The sequence below is a fragment of the Lithobates pipiens genome, unplaced genomic scaffold (genome assembly GCF_037356315.1).
Source record: "Lithobates pipiens isolate NorthernLeopardFrog02 unplaced genomic scaffold, aLitPip1_a1.2 Scaffold_16, whole genome shotgun sequence".
NCBI lineage: Eukaryota > Metazoa > Chordata > Amphibia > Anura > Ranidae > Lithobates > Lithobates pipiens.
Window position 1 is genome coordinate 304,866,294 of NW_027507748.1, and position 13,583 is coordinate 304,879,876.

General features: G+C 40.7%; 1 protein-coding gene across 1 annotated transcript in view; it reads right to left on the bottom strand.

Annotated features, from left to right (window-relative positions):
- SYT6 (synaptotagmin 6) overlaps positions 1-13,583 on the bottom strand; it is a 650,982-nt gene that overhangs the window by 52,146 nt on the left and 585,253 nt on the right. The gene's annotated exons all lie outside the window — the stretch shown is intronic.

Genomic DNA, 13,583 nt, shown 5'->3' on the forward strand with positions numbered 1-13,583 from the left:
TATATGTGCAGCGGCAAAGAGGCTGGGCATTGATGCTAAGCACAGTGACTGTTTATACTGATGATCTGGAGTCAGCAGGACCAGCTCCTATATCTAACCACTGTAACAATCAATCACAGTGGTGAAATGATCAGCCAATCCTTATCACTCCCCAGGCATACAGACCCTGTTATAAGGACAGGTAAAGTTAACCTTGCCACTGTTGCATACACTTTTCATTAGATGTAGCTTGATGGGACTGGTCACAGCTATGATTACATGTGTATATGTATATTAGGGAGATATTAGGGCGCTCATTCCTGCATATGATTACATGGGTGCACATGAGCTTATATGTGCATATAACCTTAAATAGTATGTAAACCTAAATTCTATATTATAGTATGAATAGTATCATGCTTCAGTGTATAGAGTTTAAATTTTTCCTAATATGATGGCTGTTGGGCTGCCTTTTTGGGTCTGTGCATGTCTCCTGCAGACCCGATACACAACCCAACAGTCAACTGAAGGAGTGGGCACTGCAGGATGACAGCACTGATGGTAAATAAGAGGCAACAGCTTAGCACTGAATGTCAGCTTGAAACATAAAGAGCTGAAAGTATAAGACGCGAACGTAAAAGAAACCCTCAATATTTTGGTTGTTCTCAGAACAGTAATAGGGGGAAAATCTTCCAGTATTGGCCCTGGTGATAGCCAGGGATTCCCTCACTTTTCCTCTCACTTCCTGTATTGACTATGGGACAGGAAATGAAGGTAAAACTCTCCAATGGGACACAGATGTCAACCCCCCCCCACCTCCAAAGTGGTTACTCTATGCAAAATGTAAAAAAAAGAGTTTTGCCTTTATGTCTACTTTAAGGACACAATTTACTGGAAGGTAAGATTTAAAACATACCAATATATTGGGGGAGTATGGGTGTAGTTGGAAACGCCAGGCCCCATGATTGGATAAATATAGCTTATTTATCCTTTAGAAAGATTCTCTGAATTGTGCTACATAAAAAGTAGCCATTTTTTATATATAAAAAGGTCCCTTATTGAATCTTTTATAATACATATCCCTTCCTCACCTTCAGCATTGTAATAGGAAATATTTTGCCATCTGAATCTGTGATGGGTCTGCTGGGCCAATTAAATATACATCAGCTGTCTTTGATCCATTCCTTCCAGGATATTGCCACTGTTGGTCGTATAATTTCATTGTGTCTTATGAATAAATTAGGATATCTACAAACAGGGCTGGACTGGGACAAAAATTTGGCCCTGGACTTCATCAGACCAGCCCACTTTAATATAGCAAAAAAACACAAAAACAGTATATAAAACTATACGTAATTGTGCAAAAAAACATAAGTAGCATAACATAAGGAGTCCTCACTAACCTCTTTTATTATTTCACTTATTCTCCTCAGGATTTTTATCATCTTTCTCACATCACTGTGTGAAGTTGAGGGCGAGCCGCGCAGCCATTACTTGGTCACTGAAACTGGCCCACTGAGCCATCGGCCCACCGGGAAACTCCCTGTAGTCCCAAGGGCCAGTACATGCCTGTCTACAAACATGTATGAAATGTATTTTGCTGTCTCATGACTCTAGAGATGTTCACAGAAAATGTTGCATCCAAGAGTGTGGCTTGATACATGTTTAAATGTTTGATATACATTATCCTAGTATTTTTTTAAATACTTACATTGTTTTAACCTTTGCACTAATAAAAGGTTGGCTTTTTTATATATTTCTTGTGGTACCGTTAAAGTTCTGTTTTCTTTAGTTAGTTTTTTTTTCTCATATACTAAAATATAGATTTTGAGTTTACAGACGCTTTAAAAAATCATGAGAACAGAAGTTAATTTCATTGCAAATTGCACCCTTTGGAGCATAAATGAACAAATTTAGTAGTGTTAGCTAGTAGGAATTAGAAATGTATTTTTACCTTGTTTTACTAGTTAATGTGTGTTTGCGTTGTTTTACGCAGTACACACAGTTGAGCGCTCACTTTACTGCAGGTACTTGAAAGATTGTTTACAGTGATGCATTTTCTTTATGGCTAATAGCGACTGCAGCAAGCTTTATTTGCAAAAAACTTTTTCGAAAACTTGTACACTAGAAAATGAATCCGAGATGCTTATATTCTTGTGATAAATCCAAGGCAAAACCTTGACACCAGAGACCAAAGTCAAGGTTGATTTGTTTTGGTTTAATAGTTGATGATTTATCTGGAAACACATCTATGCTTTTATCATCACATTGAAAAGATAATCAATTTGATGCATACTGTGTACAGCAACATTTATTACAACATTTTTCAGCAAACATAGAATAGGATGAGTAAAGTGCTTTGAAAATCTATACACACCTCCTAAAAATGTTCATCTTTTTTTAACTTGTTTGGTAATGTTGATATTTGCTCTAGAGATGAACAGAAATTCAGATAAAAAGAGAGCTAACGGGAAAGAGTTATTCTAATGGAAATAATGCAGGAACTATGTCCCACCAATCCCCTCTACAACAAGAACGAGCACCTTCATAATTATACAATTGCAGCAGTAAGAAAGAAGATCTATGGCACCAAACTTGGCAGATCAAATATGCTATAGTCTCATAAGATGTAATAAATGAAAGCATAAAACCACTCATTCACCTATTGCTATTGTTGTGTCTGTATTTTGGCTTCAAGAGTGATGGAGCTACATTTCCTATGCAAATGCTAGGAAATATCACCTATTTAAAATGAAATATGTTATGAAAGAAATATGTTGGATACCATTGAAGGTACTAGTTGCCTCTCTATTTTAATGGAAAGTTTAAAACATATACAGGCATACTCCACTTTTAATGGGGTTATTTACTAAAGCTGGAAAGAAATGAGCTTGAACCAATGAGCTTCCAGGTTTTAATACCCAAGCTTAATTGAACAAGCCGAGGTTAGAAGCCCATTGGTTTCTATGCAGAAGTGAGCCTGATTTTCACTTTCCAGCCTTAGTAAATAAACCCCATTGGGTACTTAAAAGTGGGGTATGCCTGTATGTGAAGAGGCCTATTAGCCAACAGATCTGTAATTCTGTTTAGCCATTCATGTGATCAAAACATGCTTGCCAGATAGCCAGGTTATTGACCACACTTTTGTCTACTGCAGTTAACCATCACCTATTTACCGCCAAACTGCTAGTATCACAATACTGATGGTCAGTTACAAGTATACTTTTGAGAAATGGTTAAAAAACACAGACATCTAAAAATACTATTGGGCTGATTTACAAAACGTTTGCGCCATCAGTAGAGGTGCAAAGTACAATTTCATATTTACGAAACATTTGCGCCTGTAACAGATCGCTAATCCCCATTTACTATAGCGATCTCGGAGCAAGGGAGAATGAAATCTGAGCGGCACTATGGTAAAGGCACACGGCATCTTCAATTCAATATTAACAGAAGATGGAGGTGGCAATATTATGGGGTGATGTGGGGTGATGTGAGGAAGTATAGTAACAACTGCCTTAGTCTAAGTAACAAATATGCCCAAAATAGAATGAGAAAGTCACTTTTTCTGAGCAAGCCTGCTGTGCCTCCAAGTATGTTTAAAACTGTGTGAGATTAATTTAAGCACTGTGCATGCACAAGCAGCTCTTGCGCTCATTCAAATGCATTGTTCACTGCGCGGCCAAAATCTTAGTAAATGTCAAGCAACACAAATACAATTTCAGGGGTTGAACGGACGCAACTCTAAACTGGACAATTTTTGTTTACGCTGGTTCACCTTTATGTATTTTTTTAAGGATATTTGTACACAGGTCATGTTAGCATGATAGATTGCCAATATGTGACATGCACCTTGTTAAAATTATGTAAAAAGACTCTTGGTCCTATAGCTCCTTATAAAAGGGCATTTAACCTTCCCCCTATAATGCATATAATTTCCTTGGGCTAGCTTTTGCTTTTAAAGGGGAACTCCACACTACATTCTCCAATGGTCTTGTCTCCCACTCTAACCCCTTGGATTTCCATGGGCTAAATTTTGCTTTTAAAAGGGCACTCCACACTCCACTCCATTCTCAAAAGGCTGTGAGCTGCCTTCACCAATCCCAAAAAATCTTTTTTCAGAGCATACAACAGGGCCAGCTAGGAAAGTGGCGAGAAGAGCGATCGCCCAACCCCCTCCTGAACCATACGAGGCTTTTTTCCCTGTGAATATGGGAACAAGGTGATTGACTTTTGGGGTGCCCGAGCCCATCCTGCACCCAAGCATACACCCCCCTTTCATGGGCTGGCTTGCTATGTGTTTGGCTAGGGGTTTGTTGGTGTGTGGGAGGGGGACAATATTTTTTTATTTTGGGGTGATATTTTTCAGGTGGGGGTTTTCAAAGCCTTTACAGACCGAAGTGACCTTGTGTGTATGGGGGGGGGGGCAGGCTATTTTTGGTTTTGTGTCTTGCAGCTGCAATGTCGATTTGTAAATTTTCTCTAAAGCCTACATCTTTGAAGCAGCATTTTGGATACATGCTACAGATGCATCACTTTACAGGCAGAGTAACCCCCACAAGTTACTAGCTTTAGGGCTTGTTCACTCCATAGAAGCAGTTCAGATGCGTTCCAGATGTTTTTCTATATGTGCATTTTTGATGCGTTCCAGTGCGTTTTTGATGCAATCCAGTACTTTTTCCCATGTTCTTTTTTCTTAACCTTAAATAAGGACATTCTGGATGATGTGCTTAATTTTGGACAGGGGGTGGCTTATTTTCTGCTAGCTGCATTTGGGTTGGTCTGGGAATGCTCAGGGACTTTGATTTTTTCCTGTGCCTTTTGGTGTGTTAAATGCATTTGGGCTGGTCTGTGCATGCTCAGGGACTTTGTTTTTTTTATTTGTGTGGGAACAGCACTTGGATGTTTCTGGGCATGCTCAGAGAGTGTGTTTTTTGGGTTTGTAATTTAAAGACATCCTTAACAGGTGTACCCACTTTGAAGTTCAGTCCGTACACTGGGTGAACTTGCATTTTGTGTGTTTCATGGACTGTGCATGTGTTTTCAATTGTCTCATTATCACACAAACCTATGTTATATAAAGCTTGCAGATTGCATACTTTACCTTGCCCTGAAAAGAGGCAAGATTGTGTGTGTGGGGCCAGCAAGAGAGTACATTTGGGTGTCCTTATCGAGTTTGTAACACATGTATTTTCTCTTGGCATTTTGTTGTTATTTTTGATGTTGTCAATGTGTGTCATTTGTAGGTTGTTCAGATTGATTTAATTGTCTGTGCTGCATTATTTAGCAAAATCTTTCTCAAGATGTTGTGACTAATGCTTAAATCCTTAATAGATATTCATTTGTGGGCACAGTCCTTTATAACTCCTGTTAATTTCCAATGCAAAATGGTCAGACCTCAAAACCATATTCTGTTAGTGTCTCAAATTAACATACATGTGTTTTTTGCTTTCCTTGCTCTTTTTCAAGTCCTGTTTTATTGACCAGTAAAATTTGTAGTACATTTTTGACATAACAAATCAAAAAAAGTATGATTTGTCTAAAAGTTACTTTCCTGGTGCCTTCATGGTAGCATATGCATGGATTGTGCGTATGCTGCCATGGATAGGCACCAGGAAAGGAAAATTACAGAGAGATAAGTATTAATTTTTCCATTTTTAGCACAGTGGTTCTCAGCCTCGGTTCTAAAGTACCCCTGACAGGACATGTTTTGTGAATTTATCTTATCTAAAATATCTGTCCAAAATACCAAGCCATTGACTGTGATTTAAAGTGCCTGGGCAAGATGAAGGAAAGCCTGCAAACATGGCCTGTTGAGAGTACTTGAGGACAGGGATGAAAACCACTGATTTAGAGCACTGCGCTAAAATTGAGCTCCAGACAATCCTATTCTAATTTTGGGCATTTGAGGGAAACCAATTGAGTGTTAGAACCCCTGCTTGTGTTTTTTTTTTTTCGGTTGGGTTATGTGTCCCTTTTCTTAACCACTTCCCGACCAGCGCACGACGATGTACGTCGACAGAATGGCACGGGCAGGCATATTGGCGTACAGGTACGTCCAATATTCAATGCCGCCCTGCCATCGGGAGCGCGCCGCCGATGGCGCACTCCCGCGCTGGTCGGGACCCCCGTGAGTCCGGTCGCGGGACCCGCGGACTCGATCGCCGCAGGCATCCCCGCGATCGTCTCACGGAGCGGCCGAATGGAGGAAATGCTGTGTAAACAACATTTCTCCATTCTGCCTAGCAACTAGTGACGCTGATCTCTGCTCCATGTGATTGGAGCAGAGATCAGTGTTCACTAAATGAAAGCCCAACCCCCCCACAGTTAGTAACACACCCCTAGGAACACTTAACCCCTACACTGCCACCCACTGGTTAACCCTTTCACTGCCAGTGTCATTTACACAGGAATCACTGCATTTATATAGCAGTGATTACTGTATAAATGACAATGGTCCCAAAAATGTGTCAAAAATGTCCGATGGGTCCCCCACAATGTCGCAGTCACAATAAAAATCGCTGATCGCCGCCATTACTAGTAAAATAAAATAATAAAAAATTATTAATAAAAATGCTATAAAACTATCCCTATTTTGTAAACGCTATAACTTTTGCGCAAACCAATCAATAATCGCTTATTGCGATTTTTTTTTACCAAAAATATGTAGAAGAATACGTATCGGCCTAAACTGAGGGAAAAAAATGTTTTTTTATATATTTTTGGGGGATATTTATTATAACAAAAAGTAAAAAATAATGCGTTTTTTTCAAAATTGTCGCTCTATTTTTGTTTATAGCGCAAAAAATAAAAACCACAGGGGTGATCAAATACCACCAAAAGAAAGCTCTATTTGTGGGAAAAAAAGGACGTCAATTTTGTTTGGGAGCCACGTCTAACGACCGCGCAATTGTCAGTTAAAGCGACGCAGTGCCGAATCGCAAAAAGTGGTCTGGTCTTTGACCAGCAAAATGGTCCGGTCTGCAAGTGGTTAAAATTGACACTTCATGTCACATAGCCAAACAGGAAGTGAGTGTAAAACCCTACCAATGTCTTTCCTTGGGGACACACAGGTCAATCTAACTAGTGCCCCCATTAGGCAAATTGCACTCTAGCATTTTGTTGTGTACACCCAACATTAGGTATTTTGGGGTTTAGTACACAAATACACTCTGCAATACAAGTGTACTCACTGTAAATCTAAGGGCAAGCACTGGTGATTTTATCCAATCGTGTAGATGCAAAGACGCTGTGTGTTTTTTTTTTTTTGGTTTTGTTTTTTTCCCTTGCATGTCCCCCTTGGGTCTCCAGCAACTGCACTTCCAAGTGCACTTGTAGTGCAAAGTGGATTTTCGTTTAGTAAATAAACCCCAAAGTCCAAGATACCTAATAATTTGGAATATACACAGGAAAATGCTAGGGTGCAATTTGACTAATGGGGACACTAGTTAGATTGAACTGTGTGTCCCAAAGGAAAGACATTGGTAGGGTTTTACCCTCACTTCCTGTTTGGCTATGTCACAGGAAGTGAATACATTTTGAAGGAGAAAGTGGCAAAATTTGGGAGGTGTCTTCACCCTATCAGGGGTGCAGACATCCCCAAAAACCGATAATACTTTTAATCCCTCTGCACTCTATTCCTAAGCAAAAATAAGAAAGGATTTAATTTAGTTCAGTGTTGACAGGGGAATCCCTCCCACTGAGCCAATGCGTTTACCCTTCCGGGGGGGGGGGGAGGCGGTGGAATACATCCCACCGAGATAATACAGTGATTATTGCTAGCGACTTTAACAGCTGCTAGCAATAATCACATGTAAAATATAACAGGCTGGTTATACCCGAGTTCATCGATTGATCAACTTGGGTACTGTCAGCCTGCCCATACATGGTTTGAATCTCATCTATGGCCAGCTTAAGGGTCTTTCCCTGTGAGGAGTTCACCGTGAAAAACTTGAGTATATAAAGTCAAGAGTGAGCTGGATAGACATTCTAAGAGTCCAAAATAGATATTTGTTGTAATAGCTCTTAAAAAGAGGCATAGAACAGTCAATGCATTTTGAGGGTAGCAACACTCTTTCTTTTTTAGAGCCACAAATTAAACAGGAATACAAAGAATTAAATATTTGCAGAGTCAATGGGAACCGGACATGATACAAAAATAATTCGTGTGACAAAACCGGTCATCTTTTGCTCTAACAAGACCTATAACATGAAAATAAAATAAATAAATACATAAATATATATACAGTATATAACTACATAAGGGTTCCAAACAACTGCTATATAAATATGTTGAGAATCTGAAACAATATGTTTAGCTGAGTTCCTCGACAATAATTATGACATCTATTTTTTATGCCTATTATCTTCAAATAAAGGGCACAGCCATGCAGACCCATTTTGCACCCAGTTTTGCTAACCTTTATATTGGTTACCATATATACTCGAGTATAGGCCGACCCGAATATAAGCCGAGGCCCCCAATTTACCCCCAAAAAACTGGAAAAAATTATTGACTCGTGTATAAGCCGAGGGTGAGACATGCCTGTCCATCCCTGTGTGTCCGTCCATCCCTGTGGGTCCATCCATCCCTGTGTGTGTGTCCATCCATCCGTGTGTGTGTGTGTGTGTGTGTGTGTCCATGCATCCGTGTGTGTGTGTGTGTGTGTGTGTGTGTCCATGCATCCGTGTGTGTGTGTGTGTGTGTGTGTGTGTGTGTGTGTGTGTGTGTGTGTGTGTGTGTGTCCGTGCAGCCTACCTGTGTCCAGCCTGCCTGTGTCCGTCCAGCCTGTGTCCGTCCAGCCTGCGTCCCATCCAGCCTGCGTCCCGTCCAGCCTGCATCCCGTCCAGCCTGCGTCCCGTCCAGCCTGCGTCCCGTCCAGCCTGCGTCCCGTCCCGGCCCGGCCCGTCCCGGCCCGTCCCGTCCCGAGCCGAGCCTCCGTCCTTCAGCTCTTCGTCGGCGGCCATTCTAGGATTCAAAAGCCGCGCCTCCGTCGGTGATAGGCGGAACACTCAATTTCCCACTGACTGCTGGGAAATTGAGTGTTCCGCCTATCGGATGTCCGTGATAGGCGGAACACTCAATTTCCCAGCAGCCTGTGTTCCGCCTATCACGGACATCGTCTCATCCTCGTCCGTAGTACGAGGATGAGACGATGTCCGTGATAGGCGGAACACAGGCTGCTGGGAAATTCAGTGTTCCGCCTATCACAGGCGAAGGCGGAGGCGGAGGCGCGGCGTTTGAATGTTAGAATGGCCGCTGTCTGTCTGCTCGATACGCTGATCGAGCAGGCAGACAGCGATGACTCGAGTATAAGCCGAGGGGGGCACTTTCAGCCTCAAAAAAGAGGCTGAAAATCTCGGCTTATACTCGAGTATATACGGTACTTTGAAAATGAACCTGCTTCTTTCTAAGACAGACACAGGAGATTTATTGATGGACTAATCACTACCCACTTTTTTTCAGTGTTGATAGCTATAACTATCCTAATTTCAATAGCTGCCATGATAAATCCATGGCTGTGGACTATTCTCTATATCCATTTTGACAGGCTAAGGAACTGTACTTATGACGCAAACTTTCTAGAGCAAGCAAAAACTTTAAAAAAATCTTAGTGTCCAGTGGAGCTAGTGGAAAGAGCCCATACGTGAGCTAATAGTCTATCCCAGGACGTGTACCTTCAAAAAGGCTCTAAAAGGAATACTTATTTCATATTTCTAACTTTGTTGCTAGGTTTAATGAACATCTCAAAAAGATCAAGAATATTCTTTCTAAAGATTGGTATCTACTCACCTCTGATCCAAAAAAGAATTACCAGCTAAGCTCAGGATTATTTTTCTTGGTGCTTCAACTCCTGAAATTATCCTAGCTCTTATAGCAATATCCACTCTCCCATCCACCCACCCATAATAAATCAAGGGTTTCAAGAACACCCTCCTTATTTAAAAATTTCAAATGTGGTATAACTGTATGTTTAATTTGTCAAACCATTAACCAAAATACCAGTACCATCATTTCCTACAGTACAAGACACTCCCATTGTCTTTTACAATATATGGGACACACTATTCAGAATTGGGAAGCCTCCTGTCTTAAGTTGTTCCAGGTCACGGTCTTATGCCTCCTTTACAAAAAATGCATGATTAATAGCCCTGAATTGTACATGATGACATCAGAGGGACTGCATATAGCCCAAAGTGAGAGAGAAGGAAACAGCACTGAAGACTGCGGGAGTGGGCATTAAATTTGACCATCACTTAAAAGGGAAAATACTGCTCATCCTCCTACTCCCTTGTCTCCTCCTACTCCCTTGTCTCTAACAGATTTTCATTTTTTTTCATTTTTTTTTGGAGGGGTAACAGGTACCTTTGTTTGACAGGGACCTGCTCATGCTTCCTTAATTCTCACCTAGGCAAGGATAATGTCAGTTTATCCCTTCCAACCCCAACCTACAGTCTCCAGGCACATGTTACATGTTCCAGGAGGCTGTAGGACCAGTCTTATACTGCTGTGAGCAGTGGGGAGCCAAACATCGGGAAGTCTCAGTTGGGTCCCACATCCAATATGGATCCATGGGGATCCAAAACCTGGCAAAGAATTGGCTCCCGGGAAGACAGTGCTGTACTCCATGGGCTGGTAAGTACATGCTTGTTTGACTTCCACTTTTTTTAAAACAGGAGTGACATTCCTTTTTAAGACAAATATCACATTCTCTTCTGATCTTCCTAGAGCTAACACACATCCCCCCCACCCCCCATCCTGAAATTGGGCTTTATAGAGCATAGCAATTTAAAACATTTTGTGACACACAGCAACAAGGATAATCTCCTCAAAGCTGCTATTATTGGAGATATTTCTGAATCAGAAGATTTTAATAGATTTAATAAGCTATGCAGAATGCTTAGACATTGTGTATACATAGGGGTTGATTTACTAATGGCAAATATTCAAATGTTCAATTTGCAAAGGAATTTTCACTTTACCAGGAAATTTTTCTTAGCTTAGTGAATGAGGAGAAGCTCTACTGACTTCCATCACCCAATTATGCACAAGCAAAAATACATTTTTCCCCCTTCCCATGTTTGGGTATTCTTCACAAAATGAATTTTCACTGCATTCATTAAGCTAAGAAATTGCTTTGTATAGTGAAAATTCCCTTGCAAAGTAAACACCTTTAGTAAATCAACCTTATAGACTAAAAATACTGCTTCAAAGACAGTCTAAATTAGTTTATAGGGACCTTCTGACACATCCCCAAGCATTCAGTCATCCTGTATATTTACATACTTGTCAATTCTACTGGGTTCATCTTCTCTCATATCATTAATATCATTCTATCCTTATACCACAGCATGCTTTTTCCATTTCATTTATTTAGCATTAGCATCAATTCACAGTTCCTTTTCTCCTTTCTTCCCCGCAAGTCTTTTTTTATTTCATCCATTTTTTAATAATTTACAACATTTACAATACTTCACAGAATGTTTGCCCTTTGTAGCAAAAATGTGTAATTTATTTAGTCTATAAGGCAGCTTCTTACTACCTTAACGTGTTAGTTACACATATAATCCCTTACTGTTGTTTGTTACCAATCTTATAAGATATATAAATAGATTTAACCTAGGTAGACTGTTTACATTCTCTTGCTTCCACTACCCATCTGGATTTTTTAAACCTCCAATTACGTTACACCTAATGCTACATGGTTTTTCAATATAAACCATTGTTATTTCTATTTCTCTTTTAGTCATCTTTACACGTAATTGTCATAGGTTTTCATGTAGTGTCTGTTCACCATCAATTCACTTTTCTCTTTTTGTCTTTGGTTATACCCACTTGCCTCTGGTTGCACAAAGATTTGAGCAGAACAGTGGTGCAGTGGTTACCACTTTCACGCAGCAAAATGGTCGCTGGTTCAAATCCCAAACAAGGCACTACCTGCCTGGAATTTTCATGTTCTCACTGTGCCTGTGTGGGTTTTCTCTGGGTACTCTTGTTTCCTCCCACACTCCAATAACTATTATTAGTTTTATACCCTTATTTCGGATTACGGCTGCATAAATCGTCTCATGAATTGACTTGTTCCAAATAGACATACCCAAAATATGGAGACATCAGCTAAACACAAAGTTTCAAGTTATCAACATAATTTATCTTATGTAATAAATTTGAATTATTTTTTTTTATAATTATTTTTATTGAAGTTTTAACAACATACAAACACACACAACGTAAGTGCTTACAGTACACAAGGAGAATTGTCTGAAGGCAATAAACTTATGCAATGCAAACAGGATGCTATATTACAATAGATTTATAAGGGTACATCTCGTATTGCCCCATCTGATGCGATATGTCCTATGATCCCTTGCGAGTACCCGCTGAAAATTGAATACACTTAAGGACCCTCTGGGGTGGGGAGGGAGCAGAGCCCTGGCACATGTCTTAGTTCACCCTCATCTTTTCAGTCTGTTTCGGGTTCAGCTAACCAGGTGCACCAGACCTTGTCGTATTTTAGTGGGCAGCCCCTGTTCTTCTAAGTATCTTTGTATAGGGGAAGGCTGTTATTCACCAAGCGTTTTCATTGCACTATGGAAGGGGGCTCCGGCTTTTTCCATTGCATAGCAATGTTCTTGCATGTGTAAAAGAGCAGCAGGCTAATCATCGTGTGTTTGGCAACGGATGGCACAATGGGTTCAACAAGTCCCAGTATGCAAACCTCCAATGCCAAAGGCACGGTGATCAAGGTGACTTGGCCAATTAGTTCCAGCACCATTTCCCAGTACTGCTGGACCTTTGGGCATTGCCAGAAGATGTGCGGAGAGTGGGAAGGATTCATCTTATGGAGTCTGTGCCAGGTGTAATAGGCCTTATGGACAATTTAAAATTGTACCAGTCAGTCGCGAATGGAGACTAGGGAGTTGAAGGGGAGGTCCCATACATCGTCCCAGTCATCATTGTCTAGCGTTGGAATGTCAGTCTGCCAGCTAGTCCAAAGTTTGTCAAGAGTTGGTAATGACACATAGATTAAGTGTGAGTATAGGAGTGAGGTGGGTTTTTTATCACAGTTAAATCTCAGCGTTCTCTCTAGTTCTGACTGTTCCATAATACACAAGGAATGCGGGAATTGCGCAGCAAATGTGTGGGACAATTGAGTATAACAAAATAAGTAATGATTAGGCAAATTTTAGAGGGAAGACAGGTGAGAGAAGGAGAGTAGGGAGTTTTGTGACACTATATGTGACATAAGCTTAATACCATATCTCGTCCATGCATAGGGGTCAGGTATCTTATATATGTGCGGTAAACTAGGGTTCAGCCATATCGGGGCATTTGGGGAGATTTTGGTTCATTTACATTTTTTGATGGCTAGTCTTGCCCGCCACGCTCACAGAGTAGTAAGCATGGAGTGGGTTAGAGGGTAAGGGGCCTGGGGGGCCTCTATAGAGAAGAAATTGGAGGGCTTCTAGTGAATCGACAACCGTAACTTCCAGCGCGGTTGATGAGTTCATTTTGTCCGGTTGTAACCATCAAGCCGCTGTCATCAACTGCGTGGAAAGGTAGTATTTATAGCAGTCTGGGAATGCCATACCCCCTTGTGTTT